Source organism: Nycticebus coucang, chromosome 8 (genome assembly GCF_027406575.1).
Source record: "Nycticebus coucang isolate mNycCou1 chromosome 8, mNycCou1.pri, whole genome shotgun sequence".
Classification (NCBI taxonomy): domain Eukaryota; kingdom Metazoa; phylum Chordata; class Mammalia; order Primates; family Lorisidae; genus Nycticebus; species Nycticebus coucang.
Window position 1 is genome coordinate 7,818,061 of NC_069787.1, and position 26,096 is coordinate 7,844,156.

The window sequence follows — 26,096 nt, forward strand, 5'->3', positions numbered from 1 at the left end:
AAGGGAGCAGATAGGGCAGAGCAGGCTGGTGATGGTGTCAAAAACAGATAACTGTTGGACCATGGGGAGCAGAAGGCCCTTGCTCCTTTTCAAGGGGCCGCCCCTACTCCCCACCAGCCACTGTTACCCTGGAGCTGGTTTGTGAGAGCTGATTGTGCCTGACTTTCCCCAGTTCTAGGTATCACATTGGGAGGTAGAAAATACCTATGGTGGCCAGGGGTAGTGGCTCATGCCTGTTATCCTAGCACTCTGGGGGGCAGGTGGATTGCTTGAGCTCAGGAGTTCAGAGTTCAAGACCAGCCTGAGCAAGAATGAGACCTATCTCTACTAAAAATAGAAAAACTGAGACAGGATCACTTGAGCCCAAGAGTTTGAGGTTGCTGTGAGCTATGACGATGCCATAGCACTCTACTCAGGGTGACTCTGTCTCAAGAAAAAAAAAAAAAAAGAAAATACCTATGGTGGGTTTATTTGCACCTTGGTAGATGCTAAGGTTGGGGCTTGTTTATTTTTGTTTTTCCTCTGTAGAGAGCTGGTTGTTAACATTTAAAAGCACTTCGCTGGTTCCTGCCATGGCCTTTCCCTGGGAACGTGGTGCTGTGTCCACTTTTCTGAGTGTTCAAGACAAACTGGAAACCTAGATCTTTATGTAAAATGTGTGGATTTTTAAAATTTTGTGTGAGTTAAACAGTATTTCTCTTGTCAGGATTGGGCTTGTACATATCTATCTATGTGGGTCTAGTCTGGATACTTCTTGTATTAATAAAACCTAAAATAACAGGAACTTTTTTTTTTTTAAAGGAAACTCCCATCAACTTCTCCCTTCCCCACCAGCTGTGAATTACTGTAGCAATTCTTCAAGAGCTGAAAAGGTGGTGGGTAACATAAAAATGTCTTCTAGATCTATCCTTATCTCACTGTGGCAGTTAATTTAGTTATGTGTGTACTTTTTCTCCCCCATTCAGATTTTTTTGAAAAGGTTAACAGACAAAGGCCACATCTTATCTGCATTTTCTTTTGCATTCTTAAAGATTTATTTATTTATTTTTTTGAGACTGAGTCTCATTATGTCACCCTCAGTAGAGTGCCCTAGCATCAGGGCTCACAGCAACCTCAAACTCTTGGGCTTCAGCGATTCTCTTGCTCAGCCTGCCGAGTAGCTAGGACTACAGGTGCCCGCCACAACACCGGCTATTTTTTGGTTGCAGTTGTTGTTTAGCAGGGACCTGGGCCGAGCTTGAGCCTGCGAGCCTTGGTCCATGTAGCTGGCGCCCTACTCACTGAGCTATGTACAGGTGTCGAGCCAGAGATTCATGTTATACAATTTATGAAATACTTGTTGACTTGGCATTTGATGTGGGTATGATCTGTAGAAGCCATGCATTTGGGGTTTAGACTTTAGAGAAATCTAGTCAAGTTTGAAAAATCAAACCGTTACATCTTAGTGGCTTTAGATGTGTTGGAACTGCCTTTTTATTGGGTCAAACTGTTGATTGCTTGTAAATGAAATGAATAAATCTTCTTTCCGGTCGAAATCAGGTGAAGTTACCCTTTCTTGCCTTAGGACTGCCTTTCTCATCAAACCTCATAAATCGTGTTTTTCCTCTCTTTGGAAAATGTTGCTGAAATGTCATTTCTTTGATGGAACTCACCTTGTTTAACCAGACTGTAGTCACTTTTTTAATGAACTCAACAGGGCAAAAGTCTGTTTTGTTCACTAGTAAGCAGGGGTTGAAAACTATATTTTTTCATCTCTCTAGGAAAGGTACTAGTTTAGGGTGTTTAGAATAAAACAGTTTCAAGAAGGAATTCAGGAAGACAAACCAACTTTTTAGAGTAAAATGACAGACTGATCACATGGATCCAGCTCCCCTCTTGCCAAAAATCTTTTAAAATAACGAGATAAATATTTTAAAAAGTCTGTTTGAAAGGTGCCCACTTTCAGTAAACTGGAAGTTACTGAAGAATTCCTGGAAGACTGAAAACAGATGGGATTAGATTGAGAAAAGGAAAACAAAAACAAAACCGTGACTCAAAATACACGTGCAGAAGAAACCAGGATGGAAAGTGGAGCTCACCGTGAGTAACCGCCACCGACAGGAAAGGACCCTGGAGTGATAGTTAGGAAATTATAACAGTGGTTCCTAGCTAAAAACTGAGAACTGTGCTCTAAAGAAGGTGAATGTCCTATTTTGAGAGGGTTCCTTGAGTGGATTTAGGGGAATGAGAGTGAGAAGCAGAGTTTCAGATAGCCACGGGCACCACCAATGAAAGGGTCCTGGGAAGAAAATGTCAGCTCTTTGATAATATCTATGAGAAGTCCCTTACCAGCAGAGGAAAGGCAATTTTGGCAGGCTTGTGTATTTGTCTCTCTTTTTTTTTTTTTTGAGACAGAGTCTCACTATGTTGCCCTCGGTACAGTGCTGTGGCGTCACAGCTCACAGCAACTTCAAACTCTTGGGCTTAAGCAATTCTCTTGCCTCAGCCTTCCAAGTAGCTAGGACTACAGGCACCCGCCATAATGCTTGTCTACATTTAGAGATCAGGCCTGCTCTGGCTCAGGCTGGTCTCGAACCCGTGAGCTCAGAATCACCATCAAGAATCCGCCTGCCTCGGCCTCCCAAGTGCTAGGATTAGAGGTGTGAGCCACTGCGCCCAGCTGTGTATTTGTTGATATAATTTTTTTTTTTTTTTTTTTTTTTGGTTTTTGGCTGGTGCTGGGTTTGAACCCACCACCTCCGGCATATGGGACCGGCGCCCTACTCCTTGAGCCACAGGCGCCACCCGTGTATTTGTGTCTTAACTTGTCACCCTGCTTGTCCCCTACTCCTATAACCTAACTCAAAGCCCATCACTGGACACTTTTTACAGAAACCACAGTTGGCTGTTGCCCCTTGCCCCAGACCTCCTAATCCTAGAGAGGAAGCATGCATTAGTTACCCTCGTTGACCAACCCAGTCTTTTATTCTAAAAGTAGGAGTCCATGTCAGAGGATCATTTGAGGAAAATAAGTAGTATGAAAGAAAAGGCCCAGAGTAAGTAGACTTTGGGAAACATAGGAGAAGCTAAAAACATGCTAGTTGGTATCTTCAGAGAGATTTCAGATAGTGAATATATTAAATCAAAGTAACCCCTGAGAAAAAATCAATTAGATTAGAACAGCAAAGTTCATGGACATAAAAATGTAATGATTGAACTTAAAAGGTTAACTAGATCAACCTGAGAATCAAATGGATGTAATTATAGATAAAATTAGTGATCTTGAAGGTAGGCAACAAAATCTGGCAGAATGGAGCGAAAAAAGGCAAGGAGATAGGAAATTTGGACATGGAAGGGATTAAGTGTGGAGATCAACCCCGGGATCTTCCGCTTTGTTATATGGACATTCGGCTAGGACAACGCCAAAGAAGTATTCAGGAGAAGTTGCATTTATGAGAAAAATGGGGCAGGGGAGATTGAGCCATGTGAACAACAATAAAACTCAAAAATCTTTTCTCTGTATTTTTAGTTAAAATTCTTTTATTTAACTGAAATTTTGTATAATTCAACCAATATTTCCCTAATTCTCCTGAAAAAATGGATGTTTTATTTTTATAAACAAAAACAAACAAAAAAATGAGTAAACCTAAAAAATAAAACCGAAACCTGTTTTTTTTTAGTAGACCAAGGAATTAAAACAAACCTTTGTCAAATTTGATTAAGGAAAAAAATATACAATTACAGAGCATTAGAAATGAGAAAAGGGACCTTAGTAGATGAAGTGAATGATTTTTATTTGAATTCTAAAGAGCTGGAAAACCTAAATTGGTCAATAATCATGGTAAAAATTGAAAGAGTAGTCAGAGAAATAAACCCCAGATGATTTTATAAGTGAATTTTAGCAAATCTTCAGAAAAACAGACTTCTTAAATGTTATGAGACTATTTTAGTATAGAGCATTTTCTAAATCCCTCTATAAGGGTAATATAACCATGACGCTGAAACTGAACAAGGAAAACATGAAGTGTATGTATATATTCTAAATCAGTTTTACATATAACATCTTATAGACAAACTAAAGCTTAGAAAAACAAAATAAAAAGGGGTGGCGCCTGTGGCTCAGTGAGTAGGGCGCCAGCCCCATATACCAAGGGTGGCGGGTTCAAACCCAGCCCCGGCCAAACTGCAACAAAAAAATAGCCGGGCGTTGTGGCGGGCGCCTGTAGTCCCAGCTGCTTGGGAGGCTGAGGCAAGAGAATCACCTAAGCCCAAGAGCTGGAGGTTGCTGTGAGCTGTGACGTCATGGCACTCTACCGAGGGCAGTAAAGTGAGACTCTGTCTCTACAAAAACAAACAAACAAAACAATCCCCCAAAGATATGAAAATACAAAATTAAATACATAAAGTATTTCAAGCTAGCAGTGTATTCAAAGAGTGATATATGTCCAAGTAAGTCATTTGCATTATAGGAATGCAAAGATGGTTCAATAATAACTTTAATAATGTAGTAAATTATTTATATTACTTTAATAGATTATTAGATACAGTATTCAATACAGAAGTCTAAAAAAAATGCTTGATGGTTCAGCATCTATTTGTAATAAAAAGCTCTTACTAAGATATGTATCAAAAGAAACTTTTTTGGGCGATGCCTGTGGCTCATAGGGGTAGGGTGCTGGCCCCATATGACGGAGGTGGTGGGTTCAAACCCAGCCCCAGCTAAAAACTGCAAAAAAAAAGAAAAAAAAGAAACTTTCTTAAATGAATAAAAGATATCTGTTAGAAATTTAATAATAAATATGTTTAGTAGTAAACAGTTTTTTTTTTTGGTTTTTTGGCCAGGGCTGGGTTTGAACCCACCACCTCCGGCATTTGGGACCGGCACCCTACCCCTTGAGCCACAGGCACCGCCCAGTAGTAAACAGTTTTAAGTTAGGAGCAAGACAACTTGAGTAGTGTTGAACCTGAGGTTCTAGCTAGCGATTTAAAAAAAAAAAAAAAAAAAAAAAAAATATATATATATATATATATATATATAAAAACCGAAAAGGAATAGGCACAACTATAATTTCTAAGTTTTATTATAATTAACCAGAAAATTATAATAATAGGGAAAAACCTGCTAGGAATAAAAGGAGACATAATAAAAGACTGAAGTAAGGTGGCTGGTTATAAGAATTAAAATCAGTATTATCCCTGTTCACTTGTAATAACCAGTTAGAAATTATCTCTAAAAAAACCTCATATCAATCATAGATATAAAATATTTAGGACAATATCTAACAAGAAGCATGTGAAAAACTGTATGAGTCTGGGGCTCACACCCATGAGTCTCAGCACGTGGGAGGTTGAGGAAGGAGGATCTCTTGGGACCTCTGAGTAACAGAGCTGGACTTCAGTCTCTACAAAAAATAGAAAAGGAATTATCTGAGCTTGGTGGCATGTGCCCGTAGTCCCAGCTACTAGGAGGATTGCTTGAGCCTAGGAATTTGAGGGTACAGTGAGCTGCGATTACACCACTGCATTCCAGCCTGGGTGGGTGAGTGGGTGGGAAACTAAATAAAAGGAAATAATACATGCCGTATTTCTGAGTGGGAGGACTCAGTCAGATAAAGATGCTAGTTACCTTCACTTTAATCTGTAAATCCAATGTAATCCTAATCAGAATAACAAAAGTAATGTTTTTAATCAAAAGTTTTCTAAACTTGATTCCAAAGTTTTCTGAAATGTTTTTGAAAGAAAATGAGTGGGGAGGGAAAGGGCCTTGCTACCAGACATCAAAAGACGATAAATTTTATTAATATGAATTAATTGAAATAGGGTGATACTAACGTAGGGACAATCAGAATAGTATTTCTTCTAAATAATAGTATTTCTTCTTTTTCTTCTCACTATGTTGCCCTCAGTAGGAGTGCGATGGCGTCACAGCTCACAGCAACCTCAAACTCTAGGGCTTAAGTGATTCCCTTACCTTAGCCTCCCAAGTAGCTGGGACTGCAGGTGCCCACCACGACACCCAGCTATTTTTTTGTTGCAGTTGTCATTGTTGTTTAGCAGGCCTGGGCTGGGTTTGAACCCACCAACCTCAGTGCATGTAGCCGGTGCCCCTGACCACAGAGATATGGGCGCTGAGCCCAGAACAGTATTTCTTAAACATGTTTTTGGCTGCAAATCCATTGTAACCAATGCATTTTGCAACAGATCTATGAAGCAGATTTCATGGAGTAATACTTCACTTACTGTGTCAGAAGTACTCTACTATTTTCTTTCCTTTTCTGCTTCATTAAAAGACAACAGGAGTAATGGTGGTTGTAATCTGTTCAACCAATATTAGAAACCACCAATGCGTTGTGCTTTATTGTTTGAAAAACCCTGGGGGAGAGAAATTGAAACAGAATAAAGCTCAGAAACCCACACATGCATGTAGGAATTTAATATATCATAGAGGCAAAATTTGAAATCCATGAGGAGCTGGGCGTGGTGGCTCACGCCTGTAATCCCAGCTCTATGGAAGGCTGAGGCGGGTGGATTGCCAGAGTTCAACACGTTCGAGACCAGCCTGAGCCAGAGTGAGACCTTGTCTCTAAAAATAGCTGGGCGTTGTGGCGGGTGCCTGTAGTCCCAGCTACTTGGGAGACTGAGGCAAGAGAATCACTTGAGCCCCAGGAGTTGGAGGTTGCTGTGAGCAATGATGCCATGGCACTCTACCAAGGGTGACAAAGTGAGACTCTGTCTCAAAATTAAAAAAAAAATTCATGAAGAAAGAATGAATATTTTCAATTTTTTATTGTGGTGCAATATAAATAACAAAACTTGCCAAACCATTTTGAAGTGTACAGTTGAGTGATATTAAATACATTCATAACGGTATGCAAACCCCATCACTCTCAGTCATTTCCGTAACTTTTCATTTTATAAAATTGAAACTCTATAACCCTTAAAAAGTAACTTTATTCCCCCTTCCTCAGCCTCTTGACAGCCCCCATGACTACTCTGGGTACCTCATGTAACGAGGAATCATATGATGATTTGTCTTTTTGCGACTGATTTATTCCACTCAGCGTAATGTCCCCAGGGTTCATCCATGTTGTAGCATGTATCAGAATTTCCTCCTTTTCTTTTCTTTTTTTTTTTTTTTTTGTAGAGACAGAGTCTCACTTTATGGCCCTCGGTAAAGTGCTGTGGCATCACAGCTCACAGCAACCTCCAACTCCTGGGCTTAAGCGATTCTCTTGCCTCAGCCTCCCGAGTAGCTGGGACTACAGGCGCCCGCCACAACGCCCGGCTAATTTTTGGTTGCAGTTCAGCCGGGGCCGGGTTTGAACCCACCACCTCCGGCATATGGGACTGGCGCCCTACTCATTGAGCCACAGGTGCTGCCCAGTTCTTTACCCATTTTTGAATTGAATTGTTTGTTTTCCTTTTGTTGAGTTGTAACAGTTCTTTATATATTCTGGATACTAGACGCTCTGCAGATTTGCAAATATTTTCTCCCATCTTATTGATTCTTTTTCTTGGAAAAAAAAAGACAGTTGACTAATAATTTGGGAAAAAGGAAGATTTCTTACCTCATGCTTTATACCAGAATAAATTTCAGATGGATTAAATAACTTATATTCCATATAATTACATTTATATATTTAAAGGCTTACTTTCTTCATAGGTTTTATTGATAATATGGAAGAACAATCTTGTAGGAAAGAAGCCATTCTTCAGAAATACCTAGAAGTTAAAAAGTAAAGCTTTAGACTATAAAAATTAAACATTTTCTATGGCAGGATGCCATAATCGAAAATAAAAGTTACCAGTCATTTTTACAAGGTTGATATTGTTAATAATACACTGATTTTTACCCCCTCCACTGCTAGTAATTAAGAAGGTAAGATTGTGTATTTAACTTATCTGATGCTATAAAAATATTAACGGTAGGAGTTGAATAGTTTAAATAGGGATTCTTGCACGTATTTTTTATGTGAAAACTAGTTATCTTTTAGAAAAGCAAACCTTGTAGAGGCTTACGTATTTCAGGAGCATTTAGAGAAGCCAGATTAAAATCGGTGAACAATAAAATAAGAAAAAGTGTGAGAGTCTGTAACTCTTGGACTGCATGTTAATAAGCCCCACTAAAGAAATTTGATCCACACTGGTTCTGAGATCATTCTTCCTCCTGTAGGAAGGAAGCAGCGAGGGGGTTTCCAGGATTTCATTCATTTAGAAGTTCTTGCTAAGGGCTAGATTTGCAGAGAGAACCATGCTATGTTTTAAACAGAACACACTAAAATGTGTAAGATACAACTCTTGCTTAAAATCTAGGAGGAGATAGTTTTTATTTTATTTTATTTTTAAATACAGAACACTTCACGAATTTACGTGTCATCCTTGCGCAGGGGCCATGCTAATCTTCTCTGTATTGTTCCAATTTTAGTATTTGTGCTGCTGAAGCAAGCACAGGAGGAGATAGATTTTAATAAGCATCTGTCCTAGCTTTCCATTGGCACTATGACAATTACCACAAACTGGGCGGCACCTGTGGCTCAGCGAGCTGGCTCCATATACCGAAGGGTGGTGGGTTCGAACCTGACTCCACCAAAATGCAACAAAAAAAACCAAACACACACAAAGAAACAATTACCACAAACTTGGCAGCTAAACAACACCTGTTTATTGTTCCGTTAATCTTAACTTGCCTTCTCAGTGTTCCTGAATTCATCCATTTTTGCTTTGAATGTGGCACGTTAGTTACACTTTTCCTCATTATTATCCTTCTGTTTGAGATTTCAGAAGGATTTCAGAGAGAAATCAGAAGCTGTTTTATATTGCCAATGTTTGAATAAAACCATCTTTTCTTAAATTTTTTATTTTAAATTTTAATGATTTTTTTTTTTTCTTTCTTTGAGTGAATCAATCTGGTCACCAAAGATGTGACCCTTGAAGTAATTCAGTTGGTGGCAGGCCGGGCTTGCCAATGTCCGTGATACCTCACTTTGTTCTCTAAGGTGTAAATGTAAACTGTGTAAGCAGGGGGAGAGCCTTATTTGTATTATAAGTAAATATGTTCCATCAGCAGCATTTTTTTTTTTTTTTTTTTTGTAGAGACAGAGTCCCACTTTATGGCCCTCGGTAGAGTGCCGTGGCCTCACGCAGCTCACAGCAATCTCCAACTCCTGGGCTTAAGCGATTCTCTTGCCTCAGCCTCCCGAGCAGCTGGGACTACAGGCGCCCGCCACAACGCCCGGCTATTTTTTGGTTGCAGTTTGGCCGGGGCCGGGTTTGAACCCGCCACCCTCGGTATATGGGGCCGGCGCCTTACCGACTGAGCCACAGGCGCCGCCCCCATCAGCAGCATTTTAACCAAACACAGTAAATTATTCTTGTGACTGTTGAAAATCCAGTTGTTCATATATATTTATCTATTTACTTATTTTTCAAGAGCACTGAATTAAAATATAAAGTGATTAATAATTCTTGAAATGTGTGCATAAAATCTTACCTAGAGAGCATGTCTTCTTTTCTTTTCTTTTTTTTTTTTTTTTTTTGCAGTTTTTGGCTGGGGCTGGGTTTGAACCCACCACCTCCAACATATGGGGCCGGCGCCCTACTCCTTTCAGCCACAGGCACCGCCCCTTAATTTTCTGTTGTGAATGGGGTTATTTTTCACGGTATTAAGTTGGAATTTCAGTTGAGATTTATGGACATCTCATTATCCGATAACTCACATTTCATAGATGTGTGCCTAAGATCTTTTGTTTAAAATCAATTAATGTCCTCATAGTAATATAGCATGAGGAAATGGCCTGGGTCAGGTTTATCAATGAGAAGAGATTCAGTTGAGATTAAATGCACGTGTACTTAGGCGGCATGTATTTTCTATGGCTGAACAAATTTAATTGCTTATGTGGCGAAGGGCAGGGAAGAGTTTTTAAAAATGTAGTTTTATATCTAATTTGAATGTTGTTGGTGAACCTTGAGCACTGCTGAATGAACTGCACCATTACACGCACCAACACAGCCACAGTGTCCTGGCGGAGTGTTCCCAACGCCCTGCACTTCACCTGTGGAGAGTGAGGTGGGACGGCTGTCAGAAGAGTCAGAGTAGGTTTTTCTTTTCATTAGGCTGAGTTAGTAAATGGCCTTATATTGATGGGTTGTGGTGTTTGCTAGTGAGGGCAGTGAGTTGCTGAATATTTTACAACAGATTTTGTGAAGCGCCAAGGTGTGGTTTTGGCATGTGGTATGTGTCATCCTGTTGAAACGATCACGGCACAAGCATTTTATGGAAGTTTTCTTCGCGGATGCCATCCGTACCACCCAGCCCCTCCTCCCACTGGAGCCAGGGGCAGCCCGCTGACCAGTCTCCTGAGGTCGGCCCCTGCCTGGGTGCAGCCTGAGCTTTGTGGCTAGTCCATGAAGGGGTGTAAAGGCTCAGCCAGCACTCTTGCCCTGTCCCTGCAGCGGCACAGCTGTGGTGTAAGCTGAGTCCCTGTTGCCCTGCATTATAGCCCAGCTTCCCCTCTGCCGCTTCCCCTTCCCCTAGGGGGTTAACCCTGCGCATACCCTAACAACCTTCCTGCACACACACTCTGGCCTCTGGGAAGCCCCGCCTGCAGCAGGACTGTTTCACTTTGCAGACTTCTGTACAGATACTATTTTAGAATTACAGGAATGTTATCCTCCTGTTCAGTCTTCCCTCTAAGGCAGGGTGCCCTTGGCAATACTTCTGATATTTGGCTTCTGTCCTCTGCTCTGTGTAAGAGATGGAGAGTGTATTACTTCATTACACTGTTGGTAAACAGTTTTAGGAGTTGGAAATGTTTAATTATTGAGTGGAAAGCTGCATCTCTGTTACACTCCCAATACCTGGAATGTCTTTGCAGATTTCTATCCTTGGGCCATTGAAGAAAGTTACCATGTTCTCTGATCCTGTGGAATGCCTCTTTTTCTCACATGTTTCTTATATGATGTGCTTTCTGAATCCCTTATGGTTTCCACTTTGTCTTTATCCCTTGTGCATGGGGCTCAGACCAAGCCTTTGTCACAGTCTGCATTTCCTTACACACCACTGTAGCTGTTAGCCTATTTCAGTGCCTTTCCACTGACCTCTCTCTCCACCGCAAGTACTCTGCTCCTGAGTCTGAATTGCTAGCTCCTTCTCTATACGTCATCCTCAGTGTGAGCGGCCCCAGTACTGTGACATGAAATTCCTGAGCCTGGGCATTTTTGCATTTGTAAGATCCCTTCCTTCATTAAAAAAGAAATAAAGATTATATTTTACAATTGCATTAGTATAAAGATGTATAGATGAGGCATAACTATTATACCTGTATGTTAAAACATTTTCTTTAGCCTCATCATTTTTTTTCTTTTGAGATTTTGAAAACAAACCATTTTTTCCTTTTTTTTTTTTGAGACAGAATCTTAACTCTGTCACCCTGGGTAGAGTGCTGTGGCCTCATAGCTAACTGCAAGCTCAGACTCTTGGGCTCTGGTGATTCTCTTGCCTCTCAGCTCTCAGCTGGAACTACAGGCACCCACAACAACACCTCAGCCTCCCAGTGTGCTAGGATTACAGGCATGAGCCATCACACCTGGCCAATTATGTCATTTTCATGGGCCCCCCCCAGCACTGCGGGCCGAGGCACCGTGCCATGGTGCCCCCCAGAAAGTCAGCCTCGTCTGAGAGCTGCCAGGACACTGTCGGCTGAGATCCTGATACCAGTCCTATTTATCGTCCAGAGCAGAGCCAGGCTCATGAATGAGTGAAGAGAGAAAGATACACTGAGCTCTGAGTGAAGGATTCTCTTATGGCCAAAGTATGTGAGAATTGTATTTTCTTAAAATGTTTACAGTTTTATTAAGTTTTTTTTTTTGCGCACAGCTCATAGCAACCTCCAACTCCTGGGCTTAGGCGATTCTCCTCCCCCTCCCGAGTAGCTGGGACCACAGGTGCCTACCACAATGTCTGGCTATTTTTTGTTATAGTTTGGCCAGGGCCGGGTTTGAACTCATCACTTCTGGTATGTGGGGCTGGTGCCTAGTAACTGAGCCACAGGCACCGCCCCTAAGTTTTTATTATAAAGATGACACCCGCTCATGGAAGGAAGTTGATACTCGGAAAAGTAGGAAGAAAAAAGTCATGGTCCCTTGGCGGCGCTTGTGGCTCAAAGGAGTAGGGCGCCGGCCCCATATGCCGGAGGAGGCGGGTTCAAACCCAGCCCCCATCAAAAACTGCAAAAAAAAAAAAAAAAGTCATGGTCCCCCCCCATCCAGCGCATCTCTGACCCTCTTCTGCCTTGTTTCTGCCGGGCCTTTCCCCCTGCAGTCCTTATTTCTTCACCTGATTGCTGTGAGCTGCTAGATGCACTTTTCAAATATCTTTTTCCATGTATGTGTTATGTTGGGGAATCTTCCTAAATGCTTCAGTGGTTGTGTGCATGGGCCAAAACAGGTATTCTTTTAGTATAGAAGTTATTTCTTTTTTAAAAATTTATTTTTAGAAGTTATTTCTAATTTTCCTCTTTTATATAGAATACTTATGGGGTTGTCAGCAGAGCTAGGTTCTGTGAAACTGTGTCGCCAGGTGACCTTGTGTTGTGGAGTGTTGTTTTTTTTTTTTTTTTTGTGAGACAGAGTCTCACTCTGCTGCTCTGCCCTGAATATTGTAGGCCGTTGCAAGGCAGTAGTAACTATTTTGGGTATCTGAACACAGAAAAGGTACAGTAAAAATACAGTGTAAAAAGATAAAAAATGCGGGCAGCGCCTGTGGCTCAGAGGAGCAGGGCGCTTGGCCCCATATGCTGGAGGTGGTGAGTTCAAATCCAGCCATGGCCAAAACTGCAAAAAAAAAAAAAAAAAAAGCCTATTAAAAAAAGATAAAAAATTATGCATCTGGATAGGGCACCTGCTGTGAATGGAGCTTTTTTTTTTTTTTTCCTTGAGACAGAGCCTCAAGCTGTCGCTCTGGGTAGAGTGCCATAGCCTTGGCCTCCCAGAGTGCTAGGATTACAGGTGTGAGCCACCGTGCCCAGCTTATTTCTTCTATTTCTGTGAAAGTGTCATTGGTGTTTTGGAGGAGATTGCATTGAATCTGTTGATTGTTTTGAGCAATGTGGACATTTAACAATATCGATTCTTCCAATCTATGAGCATGTAACGTCTTTCCACTTTTTGTGTCCTTTTCTTTCTCTCTTCTTTTTTTTTTTTTTTTTTTAGACAGATCCTCAAGCTGTCACCCTGGGTAGAGCGCTGTGACATCACAGCTTACAGCAACCTCCAACTCCTGGGCTCAAGCGATTCTCCTGCCCCCACCTCTCAAGTAGCTGGGACTACAGGCAGCCGCCACAAAGCCCGGCTACTTTTTGGTTGCAGCCGTCATTGTTGTTTGGTGGGCCTGGGCTGGATTTGAACCAGCCAGCTCAGGTGTATGTGGCTGGCGCCTTAGCCGCTTGAGCCACAGGCGCTGAGCCATGAATGGAGCTTTTAAGACAGAAAGATGCTTTGGGAGAGCCAGTGACTGGTGAGTGAAGGTGAAGGCTGAGGATGTGCTTTTGTGTACTGCTGGTTGGAAACACTGTACACTTGGATAGCACTAAATTTATTAACATTTTTTTCTTTAATAATTAACCTGAGCTTACTCTAACTTTTTTACTTTGTAAACATTTTAATTTTTTTAAAAAACTTTTGACCGTTTTGTAATAACACTTAGCTTAAGACACAAATGTTGTTCCTCTATACAAAAATATTTTCTTTCTTTATGTCCTTGTTCTACACGCTTTTTTCTATTTTTAAAAATTTATTTATTTATTTTTTGAGACAAAGTCTTACTATGTCACCCTCAGTGGAGTGCTGTAGCATCACAGCTCACAACAACTCCCAACTCTTGGGCTTAAGTGATTCTCTTGCCTCAGCCTCCCAAGTAGCTGGGACTACAGGCGCCTATCACAATGCCCAGCTATTTTTTTGTTGCAGTTGTCAGTGTTGTTTAGCTGGCCTGGGCTGGGTTGGAACCTGACAGCCTCAGTGCATGGGGCCGGTGCCATAACCACTGTGCTATGGGCGCTGAGCCTATTTTTAAAAATTTATTTTAAAAAATAGTTGGCCGAGCATGGTGACTCTCACTGTTGTCCCAGCACTCCAGGAGGCGAGGAGGGTGGATTGTTTGAGCTCAGGAGTTCGAGACCAGCCTGAGCAAGAGTGAGACCCCCCCGGGTGTCTGTTAAAAACTGAGGCAAGAGGATGTCTTGAGCCCAAGAGTTTGAGGTGGCTGTGAGCTATGATGATACCATGGCACTCTACCCAGGGTGACAGAGTGAGACTCTCTGTCTCAAAAAATAAAAATAAAAAAATAAATTTCTTATTTTTATGTTTAAAACAAAAAATAAATTTCTTAGCCTTAGCCTCGCCGACACAGGGTCAGTCAGGTCCCCCATCTGTCTTCCATCTCCATGGCTTATCCCACAGGCCTGGAGTTGAGGTCTTCTGTGATGATGGTGTCTTCTTCTAGAATACCTCCTGTAGGACCTGCCTGAAGCTGTTTCACACTTAATGATTTTCTTTTTTATAAATAGAAGAGCATGCTCTAAAATCCTGATACAAAATAGTGTAAATACATAAACCAGTAACAGTCATTTATTATCATTATTGTGTATTATGTGCTGTATATAATTATACTATAGCTAGACTTTTATACAACTGGCGGAGCAGTAGTTTGTTGACACCCGCATCACCGCAAGCTGGTGAGGAGTGTGTGACACTATGATGTTACGTCTGCCGTGATGTCAGCAGGTAGCAGGAATTTTTTAACTGTATTATAATCTTATGGGACCACCATTGTATGTGCAGTTTATCATTGACCAAAATGTCATTATATGGCACATTACTGTACTTAAGGATGAGATGGCATTTCTTTTTCTTTTTTTTTGAGACAGTCTCACTCTTTTGCCCTGGGCTAGAGTGCCATAGAGTCATAGCTCACTGCAATCTCAAACTTCTGAGTTCAAGTGAATTGCCTCAGCTTCCTGTGTAGCTGGTACTACAGGCACCGGCCACAGTACTCAGCTAATTTTTCTCTTTTTAGCAGAGACGAAGTCTGTCTCTTGCTGGGGCTGGTCTTGAACACCGGAGCTCAAGCAATCCACCTGCCTTGGCCTTCCTGAGTGCTAGGATTATAGGCGTGAGCCCCTATGCTGGACCGTTGAGATGGCATTTCTTAGGGACATTCCTTTGCTATTTTTTTCTAACCCAAAATTTCTTTGTTATGACAAACTTTCCACCATAAACAAATAGAACATTATTTTACACCTACCCTTCACCTGTATTAGGATGGTATGTTGAAGGTCACAGCTAAACCAAAGCCACTTTAGAAGGTGGGGAGCACTGTGACTGTGATTGGCATTCCTGCTGAAAGGTGATTGGATCAGAATTAATTCTGTGTAGTCTGAAGTGAAAATACCGTGATACTAAGAATTTGGCTATGGGTCAGAGCCATTTTATTTAGTGTGAATCAAACTTAGGGAGCCTCCATTCTTTTTTTTTTTTTTTTTTTTTTTTTTTGTAGAGACAGAGTCTCACTTTATCACCCTTGGTAGAGTGCCATGGCGTCATACAGCTCACAGCAACCTCCAACTCCTAGGCTTAGGCGATTCTCTTGCCTCAGCCTCCCAAGTAGCTGGGATTACAGGCGCCCGCCACAACGCCCGGCTATTTTTTGGTTGCAGTTGGGCCGGGGCCGGGTTTGAACCCGCCACCCTCGGCATGTGGGGCCGGCGCCCTACCCGCTGAGCCACAGGCGCCGCCCGGGAGCCTCCATTCTTGAGGAGTAAAATCTGAGAACAATGGTTTTCCTGGAAGCTATCCCAAAGAATGATTAATTTAGATTGTAAAACAAGATGGCCACAACATGAACTGAAATTTCATTGTATTATTTATTTCTTCATTTTTTTTTGAGACAGAGTGTCACTATGTCACCCTTGGTAGAGTGCTGTGCTATCACAGCTCACAGCAACCTCCACCTCTTGGGCTTAAGTGATTCTCTTGCCTCAGCCTCCCGGGTAGCTGAGGCGTCCACCACAACGCCCGCTATGTTTTTTTTTTGTTGTTGTTGTTGCAGTTGTCATTGTTGTTTAGCTGGCCTGGGCTGGGTTCGAACCCACCAGCCTCGGTGTATGTGGCTGGCGCTGTAACCACTGTGCTACGGGTGCCGAGCCTTAACTGAAATTTTAAAACAAGATTACTGGGCGGCGCCTGTGGCTCAGTGAGTAGGGCGCCAGCCCCATATGCCGAGGGTGGCGGGTTCAAACCCAGCCCCGGCCAAACTGCAACCAAAAAATAGCCGGGCGTTGTGGCGGGCGCCTGTAGTCCCAGCTGCTCGGGAGGCAAGAGAATCGCGTAAGCCCAAGGGTTAAGAGGTTGCTGTGAGCCGTGTGACGCCATGGCACTCTACCCGAGGGCGGTACAGTGAGACTCTGTCTCTACAAAAAAAAAAAAAAAACAAGATTACTTGTATGTTCTAGTTTTCATTCAGGTGTGTGATAGTGTTAAAAAAATATGCAGCCTGCTTTTATCCTAACAAATCATACTTGTGCTTACTGGTGAGAGTGCCAATTAACACAGTTTTCATACTTACTAACTCAGTAGTTCTACTTTTAGAAAGGTCTCTTAAGTAAATAATCTGATTATTTGCACAGTGGTACTTATTGTGATGTTGGAAAATAGATATTGAAACAACCTCAATATTTAATAATAAAAGTGCACATATGATATGATACTAATTCTGCCATAAATGTATGTGTTGCAGAGATAAAACATGCCTCAATTTTAGCTTTAATTTTACCACTTGGTGGTAGAATTATGGGTGATTTTAATTATTTTTGCTTTTTGTGTATTTTCAGAAAATTAACTGACTTGATTAAATATAGAATTATCAAATTCTTTAACCTATTTCACAGTGCTCCGCTGTGTACTATTCCATGGGGTTCATGTAACATAATTATTAATTCATTCCTCCTTTCATCAAATGGGTTGGTTACAAGTAATTATTGTAAATGGCGACTCCATAATTTCCCTTCCTCTTCCACTTCCCTTCCCCTTTCTTGCCCCGGGCAGAATGCTGTGACACCACAGCTCACAGCAACCTCAAACTCTTGGGCTCAAGCGATTCTCTTGCCTCAACCTCCCAAATAGCTGGGAATACAGGCGCCTGCCACAACGCCTGGCGATTTTTTTGTTTGTTTGTTTCAGCTGTCATTGTTTGGCAGGCCCGGGCTGGATTTGAACCAGCCAGCTCAGATGTATGTGACTGGCGCCCTAGCCACTTGAGCCACAGGTACCTAGCCAGTGGCTAGTTTTTTTGTTTGTTTGTTTGTTTTTTTAAGAGACGGGGTCTTGCTCTTGCTTAGGCTGATCTCAAAGGCGTGAGCTCAAGTGGTCCACTTACCTCAGCCAATTTTTTTTTCTTAAAACATTTTTCTTCTCTTCAGTTATTTCTTTTTTTTTTTTTTTTGGAGAGACAGAGTTTCACTTTATCACCCTCGGTAGAGTGCCATGGCGTCACACAGCTTACAGCAACCTCCAACTCCTGGGCTTAGGCGATTCTCCTGCCTCAGCCTCCCGAGTAGCTGGGACTACAGGCACCTGCCACAATGCCCGGCTATTTTTTTGTTGCAGTTTGGCCGGGGCCGGGTTTGAACCCGCCACCCTCGGTATATGGGGCCGGCGCCCTGCTCACTGAGCCACAGGCGCCGCCCCTCTTCAGTTATTTCTTAACTCTAAGGAGAAGATTATTGGGTAAAAGAATATCATTTCTTAAATGTTTTTTATATTTATATTCAAGCTATTGTAAAAGATTATACCAATTTACCTTGCCATAAAATAGTTAAATTTATATTAATTTTGCCTACATCGGAGATTGGCCTTTATTATTATTTTTTTTAATATTTGGGTTCAGGGGCGGCGTCCGTGGCTCAAAGGAGTAGAGCCCCAGCCCCATATGCTGGAGGTGGCGGGTTCAAGCCTAGCCCCGGCCAAAAACTGAAAAAAAAAAAACAAAAAAAACAAAAAAGATTTGGGTTCAATACATAAAATATACTTCAGTGCCTTAGTCTTTTGTACTTTAGTTAACTCAGATGAAGAGCTCATAGGTGTTTTAAAATGATTCTTAAATTGCATAAATCCATGTGATGTTTGAACCGTTCATAGACCTTAGCTCTCTGTGGTTTTGGAGGTCACATACAGTGTGTAACTAAGAGAAAGTGAGAGTAAAATGTGATAAAATAATGAGGTTCTCTTGAAGGCAAGTAAATTTTTATGTAAGGTAAGTGTACATTATAGTGTGAGAGTGAAATGTAAGGAAAACACCCAAATCAAGTCAGAACACTTCTTTGAGTCCAACATTAATCTTGTTAACCGAACAATTAGTTATACTGAGAAAGATTTTTCAGCTCTAATTGGATATAGCTTATATAATGTATTTGCTTTAATTGAAAATTACGAATGAAATGTATGTATATTACCTCAATCTCTTTAAGAAAGGAATCTAGGGCGGCGCCTGTGGCTCAGTCGGTAAGGCGCCAGCCCCATATACCGAGGGTGGCGGGTTCAAACCTGGCCCCTGCCAAACTGCAACCAAAAAAAAAAATAGCCGGACGTTGTGGCAGGCGCCTGTAGTCCCAGCTACTCGGGAGGCTGAGGCAAGAGAATTGCTTAAGCCCAAGAGCTGGAGGTTGCTGTGAGGTGTGTGATGCCACGGCACTCTACCGAGGGCCATAAAGTGAGACTCTGTCTCTACAAAAAAAAAAAGAAAGGAATCTAAAAATAATTACACTTGTCTGTTACCTTTAAGCAGGTTTGCAGATTTTAGGCAATTCGTTTTCCATCTCTAAGTAACAGGATTGTTAAAGAGAGCATCTATAAAGATTCACGGAGCAGCACTGGTGCCCGCATGGCCTGTAGCTGTAGCCCCGTCAGGGCCTATTCTGGCATGTTTCATTTTGATTAAAACTGAAAAGACAGTTTGAAAGAGTTTGGAAGCCTGTTAGATTTAATTACTTAGTGATGTCATTGAGGATGGACATGCTATTTAATACTACTTTCTTTCCCCTCCCTCCCTCCTTCCCTCTCTTTTTCTTCTTCTTCTTTTTTTTTTTTTTTTTTGAGATAGTCTCACTCAGTTGCCCCTGGTAGAGTGCCATCATAGCTCATAGCAACCTCTGAATCTTGGGCTCAAGTGATACTCTTGCCTCAGTCTCCTGAGTAGCTGGGACTACAGGTGCCTGCCATGACATCTGGCTAGTTTTAGAGATGGAGCCTCCCTCTTCCTCAGGCTCGTCTTGAACTCCTGAGCTTGAGCAACCCACCTCGGCTTCCCAGAGTGCTATGATTATGGGTGTGAGCCACCACAACCTGCCTAATACTACACTTTCTAAGTACCTAAGACTGTCATTCCAATTCCTTAGTTCTACATCTTTTTCCTATTTCTTCTTATTTTCCTCCTTTATTTATTACTTTCTTTTCTTCTCCTATATGTATATATATTTTTTTGTAGAGACAGAGTCTCACTTTATCGCCCTGGGTAGAGTGCCGTAACATCACAGCTCACAGCAACCTCCAACTTCTGGGCTTAGGTGATTCTCTTGCCTCCGCTTCCCGAGTAGCTGGGACTACAGGCACCCGCCACAACGCCCGGCTATTTTTTTTTTTTTTTTTTGGTTGCAGTTTGGCCGGGGCCGGGTTTGAACCCATCACCCTCGGTATATGGGGCCAGCACCCTACCGACTGAGCCACAGGCGCTGCCCCACTGTAGCATTTTTACAGAAGTAAGTCACTGCTTTCCTGGCTACTGTGTCTGGTTTTCCTGTCCTCACCTGTGAAATGAAGGGGCTGGAGACAGTTGTTTGAAGTTCCCTCCCTGGAGGTGCTAAGACTTCTAAGCAAAGTCTCTGCAGGGGGAGGAGGACAGCTCAGGGTGAGCAGGCCTTTACCTTGCAGAAGTCTGACAAGGTGATGTTTGCACAAGTTTTGACTTGGAAAACCTGCATCTGGAAGACTCCAGAGAACTGTGAAGAGTTTGCTAGGGATATTGCCCCAGGGATACTGAGTGAGAAGGAAGATATTTTTAAACATAAGAAAATAATAGTATAGCAGAATTTATAACAGGAAAGAGAAAAAAAACACTAACTAGAAGCATATGCTTTCTTCTTGAGCTGTTTTAACTGAGAGAATGGTCTTTGAAAGTCAAGTTACTTTCCGGGTGTCTGAAAGATTTTTATTTGTTTGTTTTTGTAGAGACAGAGTTGCACATTATCACCCTCGGTAGAGTGCCATGGTAGAGTGCCATGGCATCACACAGCTCACAGCAACCTACAACTCCTGGACTTAGGCGATTCTCTTGCCTCAGCCTCCCGAGTAGCTGGGACTACAGGCGCCCACCATAATGCCCGGCTATTTTTTTGTTGCAGTTTGGCCGGGGCCGGATTTGAACCCTCCACCCTCGGTATATTGGGCTGGCACCTCAGGCGCTGCCCTGAAAGATTTTCGCACCCTAATTTCCTTTGTATTTGACTTTCTGTACTTACAGTCCAGTTTTACAGTTAAATAGCATTTTTGCTTTGCAAAGAGGACTCATAATTGTTTTCTCTATAGCATTTTGATTTGAAGTAACCACAACATTTCAGGAAGTCCAACATTTTTTGTTGGTTTCTTTCTTTTTTTTTTTTAATTTATCTTTATTTATTTATTTATTTTTTGGCCGGGATTGGGTTTGAACCCGCCACCTTCTGCATACGGGACCGGCGCTCTACCCCTTTGAGCCACAGGCGCTGCCCTTTTGTTGGTTTCTTAATTTCATAACTCTTCAGCATGATACTGTGTGCCAGAAAAATTGCCAGAAAAAAAACATCTTCCCCCCTGCTTTGTAGGACAGAAATGGAGAGATTTCATCTGCTTGGCCAGTAAGCAACAGTAGAGATTTGAGTTTCATGACACCGTTTAATGACAGGTAGAATAGAAAGTGAAAACTGAAACAGGGATAAAGTTAATAAAAATAATAACCAGAGTGGTGTGTATCAAGAATCATGGCTAGAATTTTAGGCACATATCCTATTCTTTTGAAAAAATGCTAGGCATTTTGAAAACCTATTTTTAAGAGGCGTGTGGCTGGGATCCTGGGCTTTGAGCCAGGGTTCTGGCTTCATGGAATTTTCCCAGTTGAAGTTTTTTTTAAAAAAGTGAAATTTTAGAGTACATATCCTCAGAATGAATCTCTTAGGGAGCATATTGCTGCCTGTCATACGGTCACCGTCGACCTTTGAGCCGTGCAGGTGTGAATTGCACTGGTTCATACTGGGTGTTTTTCAGTGTAGGCTGAGAACAGTGTTTGTGGGATGCAAAGCTCACATATGGGGAGGGCAGGCTTTTTGTTGATGTAGGTTTTGCAGGGTAGACTGCAGGACTTCCGTATATACAGATTTGGGTTTGTATAGAGCAGGGGTCCTAGAGCCAATTCCCCGTGGACATCAAGGGACTGCTGTGTCCTACTCAGGTGTGCTCCGTGGCATCCCCAGCGACTTGTTAGAAATGCAGACTGTGTCCCCACTGCAGAACCACCCATGGAGAATACGCATTTCTACAAAATCCCTGATTGCATCACATGCACTCTGAAATTTGAGACACCCAGGTCTACACCATGGTGAAAATGTTCTTTTAATTTTCACATTTCCTTAATCGACCTGGCCAAACAAATAGGATTAAATGTTTTTATTATGAAGGAAAGTTTGATATGTTTACCTAAATGCCTTATCCTTCATAAGAACACCATTCATGCTTGGGGCCAGACCCTAGTCTTCTACAGGACAGGTACTGCCTCTCCCCACAGGGTGGGTGCTCATCAGTATCGAGGGGGACACTGCTGTCTTCTCAATCAGGGGCTCCAAAGGCACCGTGGAAAGTCAACACGGAAATTTTACTTATTTTTATTTTTGTCTAAAAAAAAAAATAAAGTGAGTTTTACTAATCTTTAATGACGATATTGATTCCATTACTTACGTATTATTCAAAAAGACATATCTGGGGTATGAATGTTGGAAATTTGTAATTACAGGTTCTTTGATTAAATCAAATCTTAGCGACTACCTGCATGCATCCCAAAAGGGCCGGGGGATCCAGGTGAGTTGGCGTGTTCGCTTTACAATTGAAGATATTTGAAAGCGATAGCATTTTAAAGTTGAAGGAATCTAAGCTTTCCTTATTTATTTATTTATTTTTTTTTTGTTTTTTTGGCCAGGGCTGGGTTTGAACTCGCCACCTCTGGCATATGGAACCGGTGCCCTACTCCTTAAGCCACAGGTGCCGCCCAAGCTTTCCTTATTTTATATATAAAGAAACTGAAGTTTACACAGAAGTACTTTCCTGAGGTCATATTATTTGGAATGAGGAGAAAGGTTTTCTAACCTTATACTTCACTTTACTTTCATTATTTCTTTGGCTTTTGTTATCTTCCAGGGGACACTGGAGGTGCTTCAGGTACTGGGGTGTGGGTAGCGTGCTTGTGTGAATGTGTGTGAGTGCGTGTGTGAGTGCATGTGCGTGTGTGTGTGATGATAGGAAGAATTTCTGGTAGCCTGTCCTCAGTCTTAATATTGTTGCTTTTACCTGTCTTAGAAACAGGTTCCCAACCTCGAACATAATATACTCTTGAAAACATGTATGCTTATCTTAACAGAAGATTTACCACCTGGAAAGAGGGGTTCTGTTTGTAAAGCTGGGCAGAATTGCTACTTACAAAAGAGTGTTACTGTAAAACCCTGCCATAATGATATTTGAGAATAAGAATATTGTTATGATGCTGTCACTGCAAGATGTTTCTGGAGTCCCTTCAGGATGAGTTTATAACATGTACTACATATTCAGTTTTATGAATATTTAAGCTTTTGTTTGGGAATAGCAATTATATTACCCACCTTCATCACCCTCTGTTCATACTATTTTTATCCAAGTGATTCAGCCTTTCCTAAAATCCTGATTATACCCTCAAAGGATAGTTTGCATTATTTAAACATGCTACTTAAAAAGGTCATAAAAAAAAAAGAAGGTCCTAGATGTTCGAGGAAAATTTAAAGATTTATAAGGAAGCGTTTTGGACAGAAACAATACAATGTTTGTGAGTCACATTTTTAAAAATATTTAATTAAGTCCTTGCTTATTCCAAGCCATATGCTGTGTGCCAAGGATAGAGGGGTGAATGGTCCTGCCTCTGCAGCTCACACTGCCCAGTGGAGGAGAAACAGACGTTTCAATATGAATTACAACTTAGGGATGCAGCCCTTTCTGTGCTAGAGAGCAAGTGGATGCCCGGAGTAAGGGGGGTTATTTCAGCCTGGTTGGTATTGAGCTGGAAACAGAGATTAGATGGATCTAAGTGGCTGTGAAGTCACTATGATGACACCTGACTGAATTAAAAGGATTTTTTAACTGCTGGGGGAGAAATTCTCAGTAAAGGAAACAGTGTGAACCTGGGCATGAAGTCGGCAGAATGCGTGGAGGTATTTTTGAATAAGGCAGTGTGACTAGAACCTAGTTAATGGAGTAGTTGGTGGGAGATGAATTCTAAGGTCAGTGTCCACCTTAAAAGGCAAACTCTCTGAGAGCAAAGGCTTTGAGTTCACCTCTGCATTCTCCAGACCTGCAGAAACACCTGTCATATGACAGGTGCTCAACAAAAGTTTATTAATTTAATAGTAACATTGTGGCAATTAAATCAGGAAGACCTTGGCTTTCTGTTAAGGAGTTTGGACATTATCCTGTGGCCACTGAAGGTTTTTGTTGAGAGATGACATGTTGAGATGTATTTCTGCAGGGCTGCTGGGGGTCCCCCACCTGGGAGGGGAGAGTTAGCAGTTTCCACTAAGTGAAAGGAGAGTTTAGGAGAGTGAGAACTAAGAGGTATCATTAGTGATTTAGAAGAATATGTTTCTCATAAATATATAAGCATCCACTACACGGAATAGTACAGCATTAATATTTTTTAAGTGATTAGCGAATTTCTTATTAAGGTTGCTCTTTTACAGGCTTAGAAGCCTGTATGTGTAGAGGTCCTTGGAGATGACCTTTTGTTACTTATAGGGTATATTAGCTCTGGATTTCTAGCCCTATTTTGAGCAGAATAGTTATGCCCAAATATATATTTAAAAAAAAAAAATCTTCTATGGAGGCCAAAAAAGCGAAGGGTTATTCTTCACCGTGTTTGTTTCACACCTCAAAAACTGTCCATTAGCAAATTTGGTTGGGTCTCCCTTCAAATATATCCCAAATCTGACTGGTTTTACCATCACCATGGCTGTTGTCACTTTCATCTACAGACAGTCATCTCTTGCCTGGGTTATTGCGGAGGCTTTCCAGGTGCTCTTAGGACTTCTGACTCTGTCTCCTTTAGGTCAATTCTCCACATCATGCCAGAGTGATCCCTTTGAAGTGTAAATTAGATTCTTTGACTCTTCTGTTCAAAACCATCCAGGGTTCTCCATGTCCTGTAGAGGTCAAAGGAGAGCCCTATCTATGACCTCCACCTAAACTGGCCTCCTAGCTGTGGGCCTCCTGTCTCAGGGCCTTTGCACCTGCTATTGCCACGGGACAGAACAATCTTTTCTTGGAATACCTTCATGGATTGCCACCTCTTTTTCTTCATATCTTCACTCAGAGGCCTCAGAGCAGCCTTCCTTGCCCCTCCCGTCTATGACTTCATTGTTTAATTTTTATTTATCTCATTTGTCTCTCGCATACACTAGAATGTACGATCCACAAAAACAGGGATTTCTGGCTTACTTTAACTACAGGATTTCCAGTGCCAGGAGCAGCGCCTGGCACATGGTAGGTGATTGATCAATAAGTACATGCAAAATGAATGGACGTTGTGCAGCCTGCCCGGCCAGTGGTCTGGTGTGCCCTGGTCAGGCACCTGCCTGCACAGACAGGACTTGCCCTCCCTTGTAGGCAGGGATCCTTAGTTCCCCCTTCTACACAGCTGCTCCGCCGGCTCTTTCTGTCACTCCGCAGTTACTCAGCCTCCGGGCCGTGCGCTGGGTGAATTGGTGTTGTTAGAGCTGTAGGTGTACGAGGCATGCTGGGATTTGAACATGATGGAATTTTTAGAGTAAATGAAGACTCTCAAATCTTTCATTTTGGTAAGCAGCGTTTGAACTTTAATTCTGGACATAATCAAATTTATTAAAAAAAAAACTTGAGTCATTAATGAAAATCTCTAATAGTTACAGAAAAACAAATGTCCTGAAGGACATGTGAGAAGATGCTGCCCTGCTTTGAGGAAGAAGGGGCGGAGACACCCTGTGGTTGAGCCAGTGGTGTGACTGTCCTGCTGTCCTTTTTTTTTTTTTTTTTTGTAGAGACAGAGTCTCACTGTATTCCCCTCGGGTAGAGTGCCGTGGCATCACATGGCTCACAGCAACCTCTAATTCTTGGGCTTACGTGATTCTCCTGCCTCAGCCTCCCGAGCAGCTGGGACTACAGGCGCCCGCCACAACGCCCGGCTATTTTTTGTTGCAGTTTGGCCGGGGCTGGGTTTGAACCCGCCACCCTCGGCATATGGGGCTGGTGCCCTACTCACTGAGCCACAGGCGCCGCCTTTTTTTTTTTTTTTTTTTAAGAGACAAGTTTCACTTTATGGCCCTCCGTAGAGTGCTGTGGCGTCACAGCTCACAGCAACCTCCAACTCCTGGGCTTAAGCAATTCTCTTGCCTCAGCCTCCTGATTAGCTGGGACTACAGGTGCCTGCAGATGCCCGGCTATTTTTTTTTTTTTTTCGTTTGTTTGTTGCAGTTTGACTGAGGTCGGGCTCAAACCCGTCACCCTCCCGTTATGTGGGGCTGATGCCCTACCCACTGAGCCACAGGTACCACCCTGTTCTGTTGTCTTTGAGCTTGGTTTTGTTTTCTGAGAAAGAGCATTCTATGGATTGTAGAATCCTGGGGTTAGGAGAGTTGCAGCAGAGAACAAATCTCAAGGATTGTCTATTCTACCTCACTTATTTCTGGTGAGATGTTCAGTTCCATAACTTTTTTTTTTTTTTTTTTTTGAGACAGAGCCTCAAGCTGTTGCCCTGGGTAGAGTGCTAT

The 26,096-nt window shown here is 42.1% G+C and overlaps 1 protein-coding gene and 1 non-coding gene across 3 annotated transcripts in view; one reads left to right on the forward strand and one right to left on the reverse strand.

Annotated features, from left to right (window-relative positions):
* The window catches only part of VGLL4 (vestigial like family member 4), a 175,602-nt gene that overhangs the window by 32,314 nt on the left and 117,192 nt on the right, over window positions 1-26,096 (forward strand). The window lies entirely within an intron of this gene.
* Window positions 8,322-8,428, reverse strand: LOC128592850 (U6 spliceosomal RNA). Its single transcript, XR_008382062.1, has one exon. It is a non-coding gene; the product is annotated as a U6 spliceosomal RNA (small nuclear RNA).